Source organism: Pongo pygmaeus, chromosome 16 (genome assembly GCF_028885625.2).
Source record: "Pongo pygmaeus isolate AG05252 chromosome 16, NHGRI_mPonPyg2-v2.0_pri, whole genome shotgun sequence".
In the NCBI taxonomy this organism is placed as follows: domain Eukaryota; kingdom Metazoa; phylum Chordata; class Mammalia; order Primates; family Hominidae; genus Pongo; species Pongo pygmaeus.
In genome coordinates this window covers 32,448,556-32,458,146 of record NC_072389.2, presented here as the reverse complement: position 1 = coordinate 32,458,146, position 9,591 = coordinate 32,448,556, and positions in this window count along the sequence as shown.

The following is a 9,591-nucleotide window of genomic DNA, read 5'->3' as shown; positions in this document are numbered from 1 at the left end:
AACTTCTCAGTCTTCACTCCCCTTTACCCATACTGAAGTTTACATGATTAATATAATGTAATATATAACCAAGCCACTGAGATTTGGGAGTTTCTTTGATTGCAGCTGGTGTTTAATTTCTGAGTAACTAAGAAGGAATACATTTTTGAGGACATGGTATTTGATCTGCAACCACCCATGGTTTTAGAGAAGAAGCAACCCATGTAGGTATGTGGGCACCAATTATTCCAGTTAGACAAACAACACACCCAAAGCCCAAAGTCTGGGAGAATGTGTTTAAGAAACAACACACAACGACGACAAAAAATAATATAGCTGGTTTCTAGTGAATGGAGAGGAGAGTGGTAGGAAATGAAGTTTAAGAGGAGTGTGGAGACCAGATCCCATAGGACTGTGTAAACAGTGAAGAAGAGTTCCCATTTCATTAGAATGGTGATGAAACCTCATTGGAAAATTTTAAGCAGAGAAAATCCATGATCTTACTATGATACACACATCTTTAAAAGATTGAGTTACTCTTTGTTGAATGAACTTTAAGAATCCAGAGAGGATGACAAGGGACCAGTTAGGAGATAATAATCTTGCAGGCAAAACATGTTAGTGACTTAAACAAGATTTATTATAATGGAAAGAGGAAAAATTGATATATCCCACTGAATCATTCAATTAACCAGGTCTAAAAAAATATGGATTATACATTTATGTAATAATTATATTAAGATCTGTTGTGATTCACTTAGGATGATGGCAAAAATATTAAAGGGAATATTAGGGAAAGTTATAGGAAATAATCACAAATCTTTTGAAAGGCCAAAAGCTTAAATAGCTTGTAATAATTGAACAGGCTAAAGGCAGCCAGTTCTTACCGTAGAGCACTAGGTCATAGGGTAAATACTAGGAACAATAGAGTATTCCCCAGTTACATCTGTTTACCCTACCTTCATTAATTAATTTTTAAGCCAAATGGCCCCCTCAGTGGTTGGGGTGGGGTGGGGGCGGGGAGGTCAACTAAGGAAATTGCCCCCTAATGGTATTTACTTTAAACCGTGGTATTTAAGTTTTAATCATTCGTAAAACTACTCTCTTAACCATGTTAATTATCCTCAAGTGTGTTTACTCAAAGCTTCTGTTGTTAATTGTATACTAAATAAATGCCTGAAGTGCAAGCCGCTCAGGACCAGCCGCAGTGACAAACCTCTCTTGGTGTGCAGGCAGTCGGACGCTCAGCTGGACTGGCAAAACAAAATATCTGTATGTCAATGTACATTTCATTCATCCGTCTTTTGGGTCAGGGTCTGTGGGCAAACCCCTGCAGCTAATGCCCTCTGGTAAGATGCCATACCTCAACTGGTGCCCCATGTAAGGTGCAAAACCACAAAGATACAATACAATTGTTACATTAGCAAAACATATGGGTCATGAATTATGTTATATTCAGGACAGTTGTAGACAGTCTGCAGGGAGGTCTAATTTTAGCTTTTTTAGACTTAGTATAAATTTAGTGAAGCCTGTAGTTGTTCACAGTAACAGAAAATACAAAAATCTATTGGTTGATCTAGTGGCCACTAGATAGCCCGATAAACTCTACTTCATAGACCTGGGAGCTAGAGACTGAAGTGACTGCAGTTTGTTGCTGAAGACTATATAGTACAAAAAGCCTTTGTTGTTGTTATTGTGAATGGAAAATAATTATCAACATTATACAAATTAAACAGGTTTATATCGGAGAGGCTCTGCTATAGAGTCCTACAAAATGGAATTAAATAAAATTTCTCTGATATAGAAAAACACTCATTTTAGAATGAAAAATAGTGATATGCATGTGTGTAAAATGTGCAATCTTAGTCTCGGGCTTCAGTTTCATGATTTTAGATCACTTCCCTCTTTTTCATGAGAAAAGCTCCTAGACACTCCTATTTGGGAATTGTATAAATAGTGAATAATATAATGAAGAAAAAAGTCTAAAACAAGGGCTTGCTGTACACTATCTACAGGTGTCTTGAACATGTTTTATAAGGTATTCTTTTGCTTGTTTATGAGTTTGGTTATTTGTTTTTATTTGCTGAATTGTAAGAGTTCTTTGTGTATTTTGGATACAAGTCCTTTATCAGATATGTGATGTGCAAATATATCCTCCAAGGCTGAAGCTTGTTTCTTCATTCCCTCAAGGGTTAACTTCTCAGAGGGAAAAATAATTTTAATAAAGTCCAATTTATCAATTTTTTTGTGGGTTGTATTTTTTATCATATCTAAAAATTCGTCAACAAACTCAAAGCCATGCAAATTTATCCCATGTTTTCCTCTAAGAGTTTTGTACTTTTGCATTTTATATTTAGTTCTATAATCCACTTTGAGTCACTTTTTGTGTAAGATGTGAGATCTGTGTCAAAGTTCACTTTTTGAATACAGACATCCAATTTTTCCACCATCATTTGTTAAAAAAGTATTCTTTCACCACTGAATTGCCTTTGCACCTTTGCCACAAATCCATTGACAATATTTGTGTTCATTCATTAATGAGTTTTCTATTCTACTCCATTGATCTATGTGGCTACTCTTTCACCAGTGTCATGCTGTCTTGATTTTAGAGGGAAATCATTCTTTCGCTAATCATTTAGAATAAAATTAGCTGTAAATTTTTCATATAAACACTTTATTAGGTTAAGGAAGATCCCTGCTATTTCTAGTTTTCAAGACTGTATATCATGAATGGGTGTTGAATTTTGTTGAATGCATCTTCTACATCTATTAACATGATCATATGTTTTCTTATTTATACTGTTAATAGGATGAATTATATATATACATCAATATTTATAAATGTTGAATCAGCCTTGCCTTCCTGGAATGAACCCCATTTGGTCACACTATATTGTTCCTCTTATATATTGCTGGATATGATTTGTTAAAATAAGTTAGAGAGATTTGTGTCTCAATTAATCAGAGGTATTGCTCCATAGTCTCCTTTTTTGGTAATGTCTTTATCTGGTTTTGGTTAATGCTAGCTTCATAAATGAATCAGGTAGTGTTCATATGAATATGCTAGCTTCATAAAATGAGTTAAGCAGTATTCCAACCTCATACTTTCCAAAAAAAAGATGTGTTAATTTGTACTATTTCTTTTTAAAAATTTGGTAGAGGCTGGGTTGTGGTGGCTCACACCTGTAATCCTAGCACTTCGGGAGGCCGAGGCGGGAGGATCACTAGGTCAGGAGATCAAGACCATCCTGGCTAACTTGGTGAAACCCCATCTCTAATAAAAAAAAAAAAACAAAAACTTAGCCGGGCGTGGTGGCGGATGCCTGTAGTCCCAGCTACTCAGGAGGTTGAGGCAGGAGAATGGCGTGAACCTGGGAGGCGGAGCTTGCAGTGAGCTGAGATCGCGCCACTGCACTCCAGCCTGGGCGACAGAGCGAGACTCCGTCTCAAAAAAAAAAAAAAAAAAAATTGGTAGAATTCACCAGTGAAAGCATCTGGGGCTGGTGTTTTAGGTAGCTATTTCTCCTTGAGTGAGTTTTGGCAGTTGGCGTCTTTCAAAGAATTGCCTCATTTCACCTAGGTCATCAAGTTTATGACGCAAGAAGGCTGGAGTGACGCTGGACTGGGTGCACTTCCCTCCCCCAAGATGGGATGAGATTTCGGTATTCCTGTCTAAAGCGAGCTCTTAGGGCTTCCTCCAGCTTAAGGTGCCCAGTGGCTTCTGCTCCGTATCTTACATCGTGTATCTCCCTGGAGTAACCTTCTCTCTGGATTTCAGGGTGGCAGGTTGCCCTGTAACCTTAGTTCCCTGAGGGGTTCAAAAAAACTCATTAAATTTCTATTCAACCATATTTTTCTTCATTTAAAGACAGAAATGATACTTTCATGCCCTTTACATGTCAGATTAAATAAGTTGATTTTTAAATTAATGGAATGGGGATGCATAAAACCGGAATTGAAAATGTAAGATATTGCTAAGAAGCCTTTCACAAGACCTTGGTTTCAGACAGGGTATTTCACCTCACCATCTTCTGAAAAGATCAGGGAGTTACCAGCATCACTATGTGACACTCTTCCTGAATGCAACTCTCTTGCCTTTAATTCCTGCAGACTATGGGTTTCCTTATAGCATTTCTTTGTACTCCCTGGTTATCAGAAGTCTCATAATCAAAGCTTACAGACATTAATATGGCAGTGGAGTTGCAGAAGTGTTATCTCAGGATTCAAAGTGAGCAGTGACGATGGACCATGTCTCCGACAAGCTTTATCATTCTAGGCCTCAGCACACACCCCTAGCAAGGGCACCCCGTGATCTGATGGCTCCTACTCGCCTAGAGCCCAGGAGTTTATTTCAATCGGCGCTATACTCTGTACACAACTTCCAGGCTTAGGAATGCAACTAGCGCTATCTACCCTTTCATAAAACATCACATAAACCTTTCAGGAAATTCTATAATCCAGATCTGATTCGTTTTGGCACCTAAGTTTCATAGAATCAATCCATACAAACTCTGTAGAGACAGATGGCTCACCTGCTTTTTCAGAATTATTTAAACGCATCCAAAGATTTCCCCCCTCCATACCTTGAAATAGCTATCTCCAGAAATACTATCAGACAAAATCGAGTGCTTTTAAGGTGGTATGGCTGTAGGCTAAAGCAATTTTAACAGAAACAAAAATTGACAACTGGGATATTATTAAGCAAAAGAGCTTATGCATAGGAAAAGAAACTGTCAACAGAATAAACAGATAAACTACAACCTCCAGAATGGGAGAGAATATTCACAAACTATGCATCTGACAAAAGTCTAATATTCAGAATCTATACAAACCTTGATTTCAGACAGTATATTTGGGACAGTTTAAGTTCAGTTGCTTGTTGAATTGAGCTTAAATAACTCAAAAAGCAACAAACAATGCCATTACAAAGTGGGCAAAGGTCATGAACGGACAATTCTCAAAGGAAGACATATGAAAAAATGCTCAGTATCACTAATCATCAGAAAAATGCAACTCAAAACCACCATGAGATTCCATCTCAAATCAGTCAGAATGGCTATTATTAGATTGGTGCAAAAGTAATTGTGGTTTTTTCATCACTTTCAATGGCAAAAACCATATTAAAAAGTCAAAAAATAACATATGCTGGAGAGGATGTGGAGAATAGGGAACAGTTAATACACTGCTAGTGAGAATGGAAATTAGTTCGGCCACTGTGGAAAGCAGTTTGGATATTTCTCAAATAACTTAACATGGAGTTACCATTCCATTCAGAAATCTCATTACTGCGTGTATACCCAAAGGAAAATATATCATCTACCAGAAAGACACATGCACTTGTATTTACAGCACTATTTACAACAGCAAAGACATGGAGACAACCTACATGCCCATTAATGGTGGACTGGATAAAGAAAATAAAGTACATCTACACCATGGGATACTATGCAACCATAAAAAGAACAAAATCATGTCCTTTACAACAACGTGGATGGAGCTGGAGACCATTATCCTAAGCGAACTAATGCAGGAATAACCAACCACACACCTTCTAAGTGGGAGCTAAACACTGAGTGTGCATGGACATATGATGGGAATAGTGGACACTGGTGGTGACTAGAGGGGGAGGGAGGGAGCAAGGGTTGATACATTACCTTTTGGGTGCTGAGCTCACTACATTCATGACAGGATCATCCATACCCCAAACCTCAGCATCATGCACTATAGCCATGTAACAAACATGCACATGTACCCCCTGAACATAAAATAAAAAGTGAAACAAAATAAAATAAGACGAAATAAAATAAAACTACTACCAATTTTGAATAATGGCTTTTCTTAATGATTTTAAGGAAAATACATCTCTTAGGTGTATCTTTTTTTGTGAGGGCCAAAAACTTCTAAGAATTTCATATCATCCTAGAAATGGGGTGATGGTCACTTCCTTCTCTGCTAAGGTATGGGGAAAGTGGTCAATATGGTGCTAAGGGCGGCTGGCCCCAGCAGCACTGACCAGCTGCATCAACCCGGGTCCACTCATTGTTCAGCCTGCTCATAACCTCCTGCTGAGCTTCCTGAGGGATCCTTTCTGGAATCCATAAGCAAATGTATTATGTACTAACCCATAATCAGTTAAAAGGACAACAAAGCAAATTAAGTCTCCAATTCCTTGCTCATTACTCTATTCATTTATCTCAAATTAATCTCCCAAAACGAGCCAGCCACTTATCCCAACCTTTGACAAGACTGGTTTTCCAAATCAAAGTCCTGTCACCCCAGAAGCCTAAACAGTGAGTGGCATATCCAAGGGGAGAGAACCGCAGAAAAGCAGTGGCAAGAGGCAATGCCAGACTTTTGAAACCACTCTCAGAGAAGTCACAGTCACACTGGAGCAGAGGACCGGGAGGCAGATGATGAGAAGCAGAGGAGTGCAGTACCGGTGTTCTTAACACTGGCTCCAAAGTGGTTCCAGCTGGCTTTAGATTCCAGCATCGCCGGGTTAAGTGACCTTCAGAAATGCACTCAACTCACAAGCTTTGGCGTCATTTATAAAATGGGAACAAATACCTTCCAAGGTTTTTGAGAAGATTGAATGTGATATTCCATGAAAAATGTCTACCACGTATCGCCATGCAATAAAAGTATGACAAACATACGTGAGAAAATGAGTCTGGGGCTCATATGTTTGGAAGATTTGTAATCTGTTTTACATTTACAGTGGCTGCAATTATTTTCCTTCATTCTCTACCACTTTTGGATTTTCAGAGATACTGCTTTCAGGCAGTGGGACTCTCCCAAGTTCTTGGCCTGATGTGGGAAGCTCACAGCTACAGCTGGCTCCACTCTCACACCCAGCACTAGGCAGATTGGAAATGTGCACCCTAAGGTGGGGACTGAACTCAGTAACTCAGTGCCAGAACTCTGAGCATGCAATTGCAGAGCATGACAGAAAGAGCCTGAGCATGGGCCGGGTGCAGTGGCTCACACCTGTAATCCCAGCACTTTGGGAGGCCAAGGCAGGTGGATCACAAGGTCAGGAGTTCGAGACCAGCCTGGCCAACGTGGTGAAACCCCATCTCTACTAAATACACAAAAAAATTAGCCAGGCCTGGTGGTGCATGCCTGTAATCCTAGCTACTTGGGAGGCTAAGGCAGGAGAATTACTTGAACCAGGGAGGCAGAGGTTGCAGGGAGGCCAGATCGTGCCACTGTAGTCAAACCTGGGCAACAGAGCGAGACTCCATCTTGCGAGGGTGGGGGGCGTAGGAGGGGGGCGGGGGGAGAAAGATCCTAAGCACAACTGCACTGTGGGAGTAAAGAAGATGTTCCTGCGGGGTGCGGTGGCTCACACTTGTAATCCCAGCACTTTGGGAGGCCAAGGAGGGCAGATCATGAGGTCAGGAGATCGAGACCATCCTGGCCAACACGGTGAAACCCCGTCTCTACTAAAAAATACAAAAAAATTAGCCGGGCGTGGTGGTGGGCACCTGTAGTCCCAGCTACTCCAGGAGGCTGAGCCAGGAGAATGGCGTGAACCCGGGAGGCGGAGCTTGCAGTTAGCGGAGATCGCGCCACCGCACTGCAGCCTGGGGGACAGAGCAAGACTCCGTCTCAAAAAAAAAAGAGGATGTTCCTCAGCCGTGGAGAAATGCAATATCCTCCAGTATAAAATATTGTCACACAAAATGAGGATATGCAGGCTCACAAAGGAGCATGGCTGGCTCACCCTCAGGTAAGGTGTCACACTCTCACTCTCAGGGAGAGGTGAAAGGAATCCTGTGTGCATGCTTACACCTGCTGCAACCATGAAGCCTCTGAGTCCTAAATACCATGTAAGAAAACCAGGGCTGAAAGTAAATAGTGATTCAGAAGTGAATCAAGTTTCATTGTAATTTATGGTCGTTGGTTATGGTAATATGTTTCTGCATGGTATTTTGCATTGAAAAAATTTCTATTTGAGTAAAATTGACTAGGGAGATGAGGTATTCCATCTCATGTTTGTCTTGAGGGTACTTGGAGCCTCCCCAACACCCACCCGACATAGGGACTCTACCAAAAGTCAAAGAAGCAGTGCTGGTGCATGAAACCAGGAATCTATGGCTACTTGGAGGAGAAACACATAACCTGTTGCCCAAATCAGACTGTGGAATACTTGGGATCAATTCAGAGGCTTGTAGCTATAAGTAAAATAAAACCCAACTAAAATTACTTTTTAAATGCCCTACAGATAGGGCATTCCAGGATTTCTTGATACAGTGGCTCAACAGGATCACTGAAGCCATGGGTGCTTTTTGCCTTTGTTCCTGAGATCTTTGGTGATGTTTCTTTCACGACTGTGTGCTTACTAGGGCAGTTCCAGCAATCCCATGCAGCTATTAGAGCATCAGTGCTGAAGACAAACTATTTTCAAATCTCTCTCTCTCTCTCTTTTTTTAGTAGAGTCTCGCTCTGTCACCCAGGCTGGAGTGTAGTGGCTGGCACAATCTTGGCTCACTGCAACCTCCACCTTTCAAGTTCAAGTGATTTTCCTGCCTCAGCCTCCCCAGTAGCTGAGGTTATGGGCATCTGCTACCACGCTTGGCAAATTTTTTGTATTTTTAGTAGAGACGAGATTTCACCATGTTGGCCAGACTGGTCTCGAACTCTTGACTTGACTTCAGGTGATCTGCCCATCTCGGCCTCCCAAAGTACTGGGATTACAGGCGTGAGCCACCATGTCCGGCCGTTTCTTTTTAAAACAATGCTTTTATTATGGAGGAAAATATCTCCAAACCCTTCCGAGTAGATTTTGCCACATGTGCATGAATGGAGGGTGATACTTGAATTTATTACGATTAAGCTGACCCTGGATGAAGGAAGGGATTAACTTTAATGAATAAATTGGAGAGTAAACATCCTTACAAAATCAAGTCTCTATCAGCAAAGAAGGAGATTGGATCAACTGGAAAGAGTGGAAATGGGAAGCAATAGAGAATGCTACACACACTTCCTTAATGCTTTTTTTTTTTGAGACAGAGTCTTGCTGTATTGCCCAGATGGGTGTACAGTGGCATGTGGCGCCATCTCTGCTCACTGCAACCTCTGTTTACTGGGTTCGAGTGATTCTCCTGCCTCAGCCTCTCGAGTAGCTGGGTGTACAGGCGCTTGCCACCACACTTGGCTAATTTTTGTACTTTTAGTAGAGACGAGGTTTCACCATGTTGACCAGGCTGGTCTCGAACTCCTGACCTCAAGTAGTCCACCTGCCTTGGCCTCCCAAAGTGCTGGGATTACAGGCGTGAGCCACCAAGCCTGGCCAATGCATTTCTCATTAATGGGGTATGGGGAAGGATGGAGTTGGATTCTGCCTAAATGATAAAAAAGTTTGGTCTCCTAACATAAAATTGACAAGCATGGGTGTCTGAGTACCAGCAATAGATTTAAAAATTGTTTATCCAATATCTGCATGGAATATTTTTCCCCAATACACCCTCTACCGATGATCACGCTGTTTCCAATTCAATTGTGAATTGGAGAATAGGAGGTTGGATAAAGCAGCTATCCAAAAGAGAAAAGCCTGAGTAACGATAATAGCTGTCATTGCCTACTTTACGGAAATGCACGGGGAGGCAG